The sequence below is a fragment of the Trachypithecus francoisi genome, unplaced genomic scaffold (genome assembly GCF_009764315.1).
Source record: "Trachypithecus francoisi isolate TF-2019V2 unplaced genomic scaffold, Tfra_2.0 Lachesis_group9, whole genome shotgun sequence".
NCBI classification, from domain to species: domain Eukaryota; kingdom Metazoa; phylum Chordata; class Mammalia; order Primates; family Cercopithecidae; genus Trachypithecus; species Trachypithecus francoisi.
In genome coordinates this window covers 55,349,919-55,362,081 of record NW_022681474.1, presented here as the reverse complement: position 1 = coordinate 55,362,081, position 12,163 = coordinate 55,349,919, and the positions used below count along the sequence as shown (strand labels likewise).

General features: G+C 51.6%; 1 pseudogene; it reads left to right on the top strand.

Annotated features, from left to right (window-relative positions):
- The first annotated feature begins 6,387 nt into the window (after positions 1 to 6,387).
- On the top strand, positions 6,388 to 7,719 carry LOC117082069 (annotated as a pseudogene).
- The last annotated feature ends 4,444 nt before the right edge of the window (positions 7,720 to 12,163 follow it).

The following is a 12,163-nucleotide window of genomic DNA, read 5'->3' as shown; positions in this document are numbered from 1 at the left end:
TCCTTCTGATGGCCAACCCACCTCGAATGCTGGCCAGTCCATTTTACAGAAAGTTTTAAGTTTTCCTGGTGTTACAGTACTCCATAGTCTCCCTTAAATCCTTTTTTAAAATTTTTCAATGTAGTTCCTAGTAGGGTGTGCTTATTTGTGCCTGACCCATGCTTCTTCGAGATAAAACACCATGCTCACACCACACGCACACCACAAAACAAAGAATAAGTAAAAAGGGCACAAACACACTTTTGCAATTTACACCAAACCAAAATCAAAACCAAAATCAGAGTATCCAGAAATCCAAGCCAGGTCAAAACCAAAACCAAAGTATCAAGCAATCCAAGTCAAGTCAAAAACAAAAACCAAAGTGCCGGTACAGGCACACCGTGGGTCATCAGGCCACACTTCCACTCAAAGGGAGTAGGCAAGTTCCCAAGACCAGTCCTGTCAAGCAATTCAAACCAAGTCAAAACCAAAACCAAAGTGCCAATAAAGGCACGCCGTGGGTGATCAGGCCACGCTTCCACTCAAATGGAGTAGGCAAGTTCCAAAGACTAGTCTTACCAAGTTTCAGATATTCAGACGCCAAGCACCAGTTCCTTCCTGGTGTTGAGCCACTGCGTTGATCCTCCACGGGGGCCTGCCACACACTGCTCTGCTGAGGCGTCCCACCAGGGCAAATGCCTACCCGGGAGTGCTCGGGCTGGTCATCCCCCACAGGGATGTTCCACAGGGCAGGCTTAAGCTGCCTAAGGAGCTGTCTCGACCATCTGCCAATCACCTCACTTCCCGGTTAGGGAACGAAGAAATGTAGCAGGATGAACTGCAGACAAAACTCCTCAGATACCAAGTTAAGAAGGAAGGGGTTTATTCGGCCAGGAGCATTGGCAAGCCTCTTGTCTCAAGAGCCAAGCTCCCTGAGTGAGCAATTCCTGTCCCTTTTAAGGGCTCACAACTCTAAGGGGATCCGCATGAGAGGGCTGTGATCATTTAGCAAGCTGGGGTACGTGACTGGGGCCTGCGTGTTCCAGTAATCAGAATGAGACAGAACAGGACAGGAATTTTCACAGTGCTTTTCCATACTATGTCTGGAATCTATAGATAACATAACTGGTTAGGTCATGGGTCAATCTTTAACTACCAGGCCCAGGGCATGGTGCCGGGCTGTCTGCCTGTGGATTTCATTTCTGCCTTTTAGTTTTTACTTCTTCTTTCTTTGGAGGCAGAAATTGGGCATAAGACAATATAAGGGGTGGTCTCCTCCCTTATTCTGGAATTACAGGCATGTGCCACCACATCCAACTTTTTTGCATTTTTAGTAGAAATGGGTTTTTATCATGTTGGCCAGCCTGGTCTCTAACTCCTGACCTCAGGTGATCCGCCCACCTCGACCTCCCAAAGTGCTGGGATTACAGGTCTGAGCCACTGCACCTGGTGTGGTACGTGGTTTTACTGCATGTGACTAGTTTACATGCAACTAGTCTTGCAAATTCAGTAACCCAAGGTGGTGGATACCCTATTCAACAAGAACCATCTATTGATGACACTTCTGGAAGTCTGGGCAATGTCAACTTGCTGTAAGAGTTCCCAAATGCTCTCAATTATCATGTGATACAATTTAAAAAATATCAGTATTGCTTTTCTCTTAAATTCAAGCATCATGTAAATATGTAATGTTGAAAATGAGGATTTCCCATATTCCCATAGAATCACAAAGATGATCACTGGTAATATGCATGCTACATATATTTTGCCAGGTTTTCTCTACTCTTTTTTTTTTTTTTTTTTTTTGAGACAGAGTCTCACTCTGTCACCCAGGCTAAAGTCCAGTGGCACGATCTCAGCTCACTGCATCCTCTGCCTCCCAGGTTCAAGCAATTCTCCCACCTCAGCCTCCCAAGTGACTGGAATTACAGGCACCTGCCATCATGCCCACCCAGCTAATTTTTTTGTATTTTCAGTAGAGATGAGGTTTCACTAAGTTGACCAAGCTGGTCTCAAACTCCTGACCTCTGGTGATCTGCCCACCTTGGCCTCCCAAAATGCTGGGATTACAAGCATGAGCCACCATGCCTGGCCATTTTTTTGTACTCTTATACAATTATATGCCTGCTTTATGAAAATGAACTTATTTTACATATATATATGTTATTACATTATTAGGACATGTTCCTAAATGACGTATTACATTTTCATCATTCTTTTTTAAAACTTTTTTCCTGAGACAGCGTATTGCTGTGTTGCCCAGGCTGGAGGGCAGTGGCCTAATCACAGGTCACTACAGTCTCGAAATCCTGGGTTCAAGGGATCTTCCCATCTCGGCCTCCTGAGTAGCTCAGGTAAGTTTAAATTTTCTTTTTTTTTTTTTTTTAGACTGGTGCAGTGGCTCACGTCTGTAATCTCAGAACTTTGGAAGGCCGAGGCAGGCCTTGGGGTCAGGAGTTCAAGACCATCCTGGCCAACATGGTGAAACCTCGTCTCTACTAAAATTACAAAAATTAGCTGAGCGTGGTGGCAGGTGCCTGTAATCCCAGTTACTCGAGAAGCTGAGGCAGGAGGATCGCTTGAGCCCAGGAGGTGGAGGGTGCATTGAGTCAAGATCGCGCCACTACACTCCAGCCTGGGTGACAGAGCAAGACCCTGTCTCAAAAATAAATAAATAAATAATATATATATATTTTATATATATATTTGGAGAGACAGGTTTCACTATGTTGCCCAGGTTGGGTTTGAACTCCTGGACTCAAGTAATCCTCCCATCTTGGTTCCCAAAGTGCTGGGATTACAGATGTGAGCCACCATGCCCAGACATTTTCATCATTTTTTTTTTTTTTTGAGATGAAGTTTTGCTTTTGTTGTCCAGGCTGGAGTGCAATGCCATGATCCTGGCTCACTGCAACATCCACCTCCCAGGTTCAAGTGACTCTCCTGCCTCAGCCTCCTTAGTAGCTGGGATTACAGGCATGAGCCACCATGCCCAGCTAATTTTGTATTTTTAGAGGACATGGGGTTTCTCCACTGTTTTTACTAGACCTTGATCACATCAAAAAGATTGTGTCTCTTCCATTTATTATGCAGCCTGTACACAATTGACACAATGGGGAGCTCAGCAGAGGACGCAGAGTGACAGCAGCCTCCCTTCACTGGAATAGTCATGTCTAGACACCTCTTAATCACTCCTGAGAAGTAGGGATGGGTTCAGTGTATGAGAATAAGAAATGGAGGCTCCAGGATTGAGACAATTTGCCCAAAACACACGTCTTGTGGGAAGCACAGTTGTGACCCCCCAGGTCTCTTGGGCTTGCGGGTTCCTGCTCTCCTGTGGGCCCCCAGGAGATGTTGGCTGCCAAGAGAAGGAGGAATCCTCCTGGGCGGAGGTTAACTTTTGCCACTCCAGGATTTGCCCACCCTGGGGTCCTGCCAGGAATGTTTCCCCAGCACCACCCTCCCCATGCCACCTCCTAACTGGCTGTCTCCTTCCCACCATTCAGCAAACATGTCCTACCTCCAGGACCAGCCCCTTCATCTCAGGAAGGCTCCCATGGGACTCCCAGAACCCCCATGGCTCCTGGAGCCCTGAGGGAATAACGTCCTGGGTGGGTAGTGATTTGTTTTCCCATCCAGTGCAACCTTGGAGGTAATAGACAAGAATGTCCCGTGATGCGAAGCACTGGTTGTCTTGACCCCCGGTCCAGTGCCCTTCGTTCTAAGCACATAGCATCCCCAGGCTGTTCCTGGAGGCGTAGGCTGGGGTTGGTAAGGATAAGCTGGACCAGCTGGGCCAGGGGAGGCAGCTGTGCCCGGGGCACATAGCCACTGCCCAGAGCTGCCCCCAGAGCTGGGAGCCGTCCTGCTCATGGCGCTGTGAGACACCCTCCAGAGAGGAAGATGGAAGCTGTCTCCGTGCCCCGGAACTGATGAAGGGACCATTCCAGGCCTTTGCACACCCAGGCTCGCTACCCTCCTGGGAGCCCTGTCCTGTGGGCCAGGACCTAGGCGCCCTCACTGATGGCATTCTCAGAAGCTGAGCCGCTCCTCACACATGTGCACATAGAGGCATGTCCACACCAAGCCACATGTGGGTGTCTGGGGACAATGAGTCTGGAGGTGGGAGCGGGCCCCTTCCAGAAGGGTCTGGCCAAAGTCCAGTTATGAAGGTGAGCTGAGATGGGCTCCCTCAAAGGAACCATAGTGTGGGGAGCCCCGGGTAGAGCCTAGAGAGAAATGCCAGCCCTGAGACTGAGATATGATCCAGGGAGATGCACAGACTTGTGTCCTCCCCAAAATTTATATACTAAAGTCCTGACCCCTGGTTCCTCAGGATGCAGCTGTACTGTGTTTGGAGAGGATTTGTAAAGGTTAAACAAGGTCATTAGGGTGCGCCCTAATCCATTACGACTGGTGTCCTTACAGGAACAGTTTAGGAAACAGACATGCGCAGAGGGAACAGTATGGGAGGACGCAGGAGGAAGGCAGCCGTCAGCAAAACCCAGCTCCATGAGACTCAGAGGACACGACCCCCACACCTTGACCTTGGACTTGCAGCCTGCAGAATTCTCAGGAAAAGTGTCTGTTTTTTGTCACTCAGTGCGTGGAACTTTGTTCTGGCCCCTAGTGGACAAATATAATGGCTTTGCTGTTAACAGCCTAGTGGACAAAATACAAAGGCTTCGCTGTTAACAGCCCAGACCCACATTTCCTGCACATAAGGCATGGGACTCCCTCATCCCCTCTGCCCAGGCCCAGCCCTGGTCTCCGAGCTGAGCTCACCGGGTAGGCTGCAGGCAGCAGGAGGGAGTGGGGCCTGATGGAAGGGGCGGTGCTGAGGCAGTGAGGGTGGCAGAGGGATGCTCACTTGCTCATGTGGCTTGGCTTCGTGGAAGCATCGGGAGCAGGAGTGAAGGAAGCAAGGTGACAGGAGCCACTCATGGGGAGACAGATGGGCAGGCTCCTCCACATGCTGGAGACAACTTTGGGGGCACCTGCTCCACCCACTGCCACACCCTCAAACTTCCCCATACCCCGTGCAGGGTCCAGCAGCAGCCCTGATTGTATGGTATGACCTTGGTGGTCAGATCAGGCAGGCACAGCTTGACCCAGACTATGGGATCAGAATCTCTCCCCAGCAACGTGGCCATGGGGTCTCTGAAGAGAGGACGAGCAACCACAGACTGCAGGGCTACTTGCAACAGCCAAGTACACAGAGAGGCAGAGGTGGGGAGAAGGGAGCAGGTGTGAAGGGAGAGGAGGGGCAGAACTGAGGCCGCATAGCCCAGGGAGCAGGGAAAATTGAAGGAGACCCCAAGCAAGGGTCCTGTGGGCTTTCCAGTGTCTGGTCCTGCTGAGACCTGGCTGCTCTTGTGATCATGAGCCGGCAACCTACAGTCACTACAGCTCTGTCCTTCTGGTCTCCTCTTGGGTCCTGCCTCTGCCCAGCCTGTAGCCAGGCCCAGGCTGGGATCTCCCATATGGACCCTAAGGCAGGCTTTCTTACACTTTCCACGGAAATTCTCCAGCTGATAGAAGAAGTGAACACCCCAAGCTGGGGCCACATTCTCAAGTGGTCTGTAAAATTTTTGCAAGGTTTGTGGTTCATCCAAAAGATTCATAATTTAAAAATGGAATTCTTGATAGTTGAGTCAAGGCAGATTAGATTTCTGGTGAGGGTCAGCTCTCTGGTTCATTGTTAGCATCTTTTGGCCAACAATGTCTCCTGTGTCCTCCCACTGTGGAAGGAGGGAGGCAGCCTTCTGGGGCCTCTTTTATAAAGGCAGTAATTCAATCCATGAGGCTCCGCCCTGGTGACCTAATCACCTCCCCATACTCCCACTTCCTCACACCATTCCTTGGGGTTTAGGATTTCAGCATATGAATCTTTAGGGGACACTAAATTTCAGGTCATAGCACTTGGACTTATACCATTGCCCCACCCCCACCCCTCTAATTCTTGGGCCTTCGGACTCAGACTGAGTCACACCACTGACATTCTTGTTTCTCTAACTTGCAGATAGCAAACCGTGGGACTTCTTGATCTCCATAACCACATGGGGCAATTCCTATAATAAATCTGCTCTTACATATACCCGTATATATCCTGTTGGTTCTATTTCTCTGGATAACCCTGGCTAATACACACTGCATGCACCTGTGCAATACCAAGGACCTAGCCATCCACTTGAAATGTAAAATAGAAAACACACACACACACAGACACACACACACACACACACACACAGAGACTCTGCTGAGAGCCACCCACGCAGTGCGTGTCCCCACACCAAGACCTAGTACCCTTCACCTGTCTCCATCATAAGTGCTGCCAGCCTGTCTGACAAACTGTCCTGCAAAGTTGTTGACACTGGCCGGGCTGCCCGGGGAGGCAAGGCCCTGAACATTGTGGAGAATGAGATGCCAGACCTGATGCACATGCGGGAGCTGTACTAGGCCTCCAAGCCACAAGGCTCCCAGGCTCCAAAGGCACCCGCATCGCCAGCTGCCTGCACACAACCATGGAGACAGCCATCCACATTGAGACCCTCATCATCCTGGGTGCCCCAGCAGCAACATCTTCCTCACCCAGGACCATGTGTTGACTGCCATTGCCAAGGCTGGCATTCCAGTGTACACCTGGAAGGGCGAAAGGACAAGGAGTACCTGTGATGCATCGAGCAGTCGCTATAATTCAAGGATGGGCCCTCAACATTATTCTGGAGGATGGGGGTGACTTCGCCAACCTCTTCCACACCAAGTACTCACAGCTCTTGCTGGGCCATCTGAGGCACTTCCAAGGAGACCAAGACTGGGGTCCACAACCCACACAGGATGCTGGTCAGTGGGATCCTGAAGGTGCCTGCCATCAATGACAATGACTCCATCACCAAGAGCAAGTTCAACAAGCTCCATGGCTGCTGGGAGTCCCTCATAGATGGCATCAAGTGGACCACAGACGTGATGATTGCCGGCAAGGTAGCGGTCATACCAGGTTATGGCAACATGGGCAAGAGCTGTGCCCAAGCCCTGTGGTGTTTCGGGGCCCACATCATCATCACCAAGATTGGCCCCATCAACGCACTGCAGGCTGCCATGGAGGGCTATGAGGCAACCACCACGGACGAAGCCTGTCAGGAGGGCAACATCTTTATCACCACCACAGGCTGTGTCAACATCGTCCTTGGCCGGCACTTTGAACAGGTGAAGGATGATGCCATCATGTGTAACACTGGACACTTTGATGTGGAGATCGATGTCAAGTGGCTCAGCGAGAACACTTGGAGAAGGTGACCATCAAGCCCCAGGTGGCCGGGTACTCGCTGAAGAATGGGCGCCGCACCATCCTGCTGGCTGAGGGTCAGCTGGTCAGCCTAGGTTGTGCCATGGGCCACCCTGGCTTTGTGACGAGTGACTCCTTCATCAACTAGGTGACTGCACAGATTGAGCTGTGAACCCACCCAGAGAAGTACCCCATTGGGGTTCATGTCCTGCCCAAGAAGCTGGATGAGGCAGTGGCTGAAGCCCACCTGGGCAAGCTGAACATGAAACTGACCAAGCTGACTGAGAAGCAGGCCCAGTACCTGGGGCATCTCCCCTGATGGCCCCTTCAAGTGTGATCACTACCACTACTGAGAGTCAGACCTGTGTTTCACCTTCCAGCTGCCGTTCTTGCCCAGGCTCTGCCTCTCCTTCTTAAGAGCAAACAGCACCAACTTAGTGACTGGTCTGTCAGCGTCCCCCATCGACACCCCAGGGCTGATCACTCTGTTTTAGGCTTCTGTTGCACCCCTCATACTATTCCAAGTGTGTTGGGAACTGAGAGGCCCCTCCTCAAGCCCTGGTCACGGCGGAGGTGTAAGGGAGACAGCCACAGGGAACTGTGAGCTCAGGGATCTTGGAACTGCTCACTAAGTCAGTCCTCCCTTAGCCTGGATGTCAGCAGTGGAGTCACAAAGCCCATGTACTTTACCATCTAGGCCTTCACCTGGCCTGTGGACTTACACCGTGTGCTTGGTTTACAGGTTCAGTGGTTCCTCAGCCCCTGACAGAAGGAGCTGTACTGAAGGGCAAGGAGGAACTGTTTCAATTTTCCTGAGAGCTTGGCTTAGTGCTGGGCCTTCTCTTAAACCTCATAACAATGAGGTTGGTACTTTCAGTCCCTGTTTTACAGGGGTTAGAATATACTGTTAAGGACAACTGAGAAAGAACAGAGAAGTGACAGCCAGAGGTTGAGAGGGGCCAGAAAAGCATAAAAGCAGGCACAGATCGGCCACTACTTTGTAACAAGAGGGTTCCTATCACAACCCTGGGTCAAAAAGAGAGTAATTTGGTTTATAATGTTTATAATGTTAAAAGAAAGCAGGAAGGTAGGTAAATAAAAATCTCAATGCCATAAAAAAAAAATTAGAGAGGGAGAACACAAAACAGAATGAATATTTCAATAGATACCTAACCAGGTATGCAAATTACCCAGCATAGCACAGGCAGAAACACTAGGCAGTGCTTGAGACATAGAGTTCCCTTCTGCCCCTCTGTCTCCCTCTACATGCTGGGCCTACTCAAGGAATTCTGGTGTTCACAAAAGGGGTCAGGGGAACTGCATGAAGACCACAGCTTTGTGTAGGCCCACAAGCTTCAACACAGGCTTATGGATGTGTGGATGTATATGTGTGCATGCAGAGGAGTCCCGCAGCCACGCCTGGTGGGAGTCTAGGGGAGGCTCCTGGCTTCAAAGAGTCCAAGCCACTAGCCCAGGCTTGGAGACCTGAGCTGAGTGATTGGAGGAAGCGGCTGAGCAGCAAGCTCAGGAATAGCCCAGGCCAGCCAGGAGGACAGTCCACCCAACCAGCGGTGGTGAAGGAGCCTTGCCCCAGCCCAGAGCTGGGTCCACTGGCCAGCCAGGTGGAGGGGTTCCTTCAGGCTCCAGTGATGACCTGGCAGGAGGCTGAGGACATGCTCTAGGCTGTGAGCCTCTGTGAGAGGTGGGTGGATACTTCCCCCATCTCCCCACTCCTGGTTGCAGGTTCTGCATTTGGGGACAGGAGCCGAGTGCCCAGTACAACTCTGCACTGACTCCTGGTCTTCCGCTTAAAAGTTGTGGGATGTTAAGCAAGTTGCTATAAATTCTCAGACCTGTAATTTCCTAATCTATCCAATGTGAAGAAAGCAAGTCAAGCTCACAAAATATTAGTGAGTCTAAAACAATTCACCCATGGCGATCAGCAGCACATCCCCAAGGAGGATAAAACAAAGTTGACAAAACTCCCCAGTGTTCTGATGTGACATCCCCACCTCCTAGGACCAAGGGTCTAGCACAGAGTAGACGCTTAGGATGTATCAAGGCCCCATTGAGCTCTGGGAGTTCTGGCTGTGCCCACTTTAATGATAAATGATCAGAGTGCTGCACTAAGGCAGCTTCACCATGAAGCAGCCATCTGGGAGGGCCTGGTGGTTCAGCTCCCGACTGCAGAAGGGGGCAACCTGGGGAAGTGCACAGGGCTCTGAGCTAGAGTCAGAAGACTCAGCTGCTAAAGCCCAGCCCAGCCCTCCTACACTTTCCAACACTTCGACCCACCTGATGCCTCCTCTCACAGAGGCTCGAGCCCCTGGTGGTGGGTGTGGGGTGGGGGATCTAAGGGCTCACCTTGTCGCTAGGCAGTCCCTGTCCCAATCACCTCCATGCCTCTTTGCTGGGGCTTATGTGTTGACAGTTGGAGTTTCAGGACCCCAGGAAAAGTGCCTTAAATAACACTTTCCTGCAAATGAATAGCCATTTATTTTCCCATTGATTGGAGATGTTCGCTGTAGCACATCCTATGTGGGTCTGGTTCCTGCCTTTATTTTCTCCCTCACCGTGGTGCTCCCCAGAGGACTCCCTAACAAAATAAACCTTCTACATGTACATTTTCCTCTCCAGTCTGTTTCCAAGCCTCTGTAAGAGGTTCAGCTAATACACGTGTGCAGACCAGGTGTGCACATTTGCCTCCAAAAGTCCCACCAGGGTCTTGCCATCAAGGGAGCCTTCCCTAGTAGGTTGGGGAAACCAGTAGGAGAGCTAAAGCTCCAGGGTCCTTGCCTTCAGTGATTGGCACCCTAGCAGGGACTGGACACTGTCCACAAATCTATCCCCAACTCTTTCTTGGATACACAGCTACTAAATTGTAGCCTCCCCTGCAGCTCAGCAGGCTGTGTCTGAGCTCATGGCAGTGGCAGGTGCACATGCCTGTCACCCAGCCTAGCCCTGCTCCTTCTGTCTGACTGACTAGAAGCTGATCTCAAAAGAATGCCCTTGCCTGGCAGAGCTTCCCCTGCATATTAAGGTCCCTGAATGACCAATGGAGGCCTGCAGTGCCCCTGGAGGCCTGGACCTTCTCTGTGCCATCCCAGGGGTGAGAAGTGCCCTGGCTTCATGTGAGCTTGGTTGTTCCATGTGGGGCTACTCGTAACCTCACCTGCTCTGGCTCATTCCAGCTCTACAGGGGTGCTTTATGTGACATCCACTGGACTCTCATAAATGTGTGTTCTTATCGTTCTGGTCTAAAATAAGGAATAAAAATTGCCCGCCGTGTTTCCTTTTGTGCACTTCTGTTTTGGGCAGCTCTGATGTGAGACTTGTTTTCTAAAAGTATCCTGCTCCTCCGGAGGAGGGGGTGGTGGAATAAAGACAGCCCAGGCTAGAAGCAGCTAGTAGGTGCCTCTCAGGCATCAAAAGAGTTAGTAAATACCAGCACTTCAAAGAGATCCTCTAAGAGAGCACGCTGAAATTCACCAGAGACGTGATGAGAATCAGAGGAGAGGGAAGCCTGCCGAGCTGGGACCCCCAAGGAGCCACAAAGGGCTCCGTAACACAGGGAAGAGGTGAGCGAGTGAGAGAACCCTGAAATTTCACACCTCCACCATGGACCTTTGCAATCCTAGCCACAGGGAGCCCCCTCATCGCCCCCGGGCCTCCAGATGAACACAGGGAGCCTGCTGGAGATGGTGCAGAGGCACTGCTCAAGCCTACATGGATCCCACAGGCTTTTCATCCCTGATCTGCCTGGTGCAGCCACTGCTGCCCTCCATGGAGGGGAACTGGGCACTTTTGTGTGCCCCAAAGACAGATACTGCAGCTGTGGTAAAGAGGAGTGGGTAGACGATGCTCTGTATGGCTTCCCTCTGCTGCTCCTCTCTGCCAAACGGGACTTGCCTGCTTTGGTGACAGGCTGCCAGTGCCACCACCCACCCCTGCCTGAGCATGACAGTGTTCCTCTGAGAGCCCAACCCCTAGAGGCTGCCCATTAACCCTTTCCACCACAGGCTTGCCTCTGCTGCCCCAGGCCAGGGAGGGAGCAGGAAGTTCAGGTACCTTCCTGAGCTCCTAACAGCAAAATCCAGCTTTGGGAGAGAAGTGTGAGTGGGCCATGAGCCCAACAACTGCCATCGCTCGTTGCCCCAGCTGAAGGGTCCTGCCCTCCTGAGTGAAAGGTGCACAGCACAGCCACCCTGCTATGCCTGAACATTGCAGCTGTGGCCTGGAGCCCTTTGGAATGCCCAGCCCCCACAGTCCTGTGATCTATTTTCAGGCTCCAGGGTACCAGCCCACCCCTCCCTATCACAGGCAGCACCTGAACTCTGGGCTGGCTGGATCCTGGTCCAGTCACATCAGGACTCCTACATGCCATCTAGTGGGTCATTGAAAAGTGTGGGGGTTGGGGAATTACCTAGCCCAGTCCAACATTGCTGACACCTGACTCCTCCCTGGGCCTGAGTTTGGGCCCACCCAAGCAGCCAACACCACCATGATGACTCCCACCCACATGGCTGATAGGCAGAGCCGTTCCCCAACTCCCCATGAGGCAGCGGCATTACCACATGGAGAACATCACCACACTGGCGAGCCATACAACTGCCTACATTGGGCTGAATGAAGAATTTACACCCTGAAGCCACTCCTGCGGAGAGGCACACAGGACAGGCATTTTCCATGTCTCTCAGCCACACTGTGGCCTGGAGATAGACCACAGTGTGCATCTGAACTGAGAGACACCAGCCCCAGAACAGGGGTGTGATAGGGAAGCTGATTGCGTTCCTGCCTATCTAGGATATGGAGCCAGTGCAGCCCCCTCATCCCACCACAGAGATCTCTGTGCATTTCATCAGGAGCTCCCCCAGCCACCCCCATCAGGGCTGGTGCCTG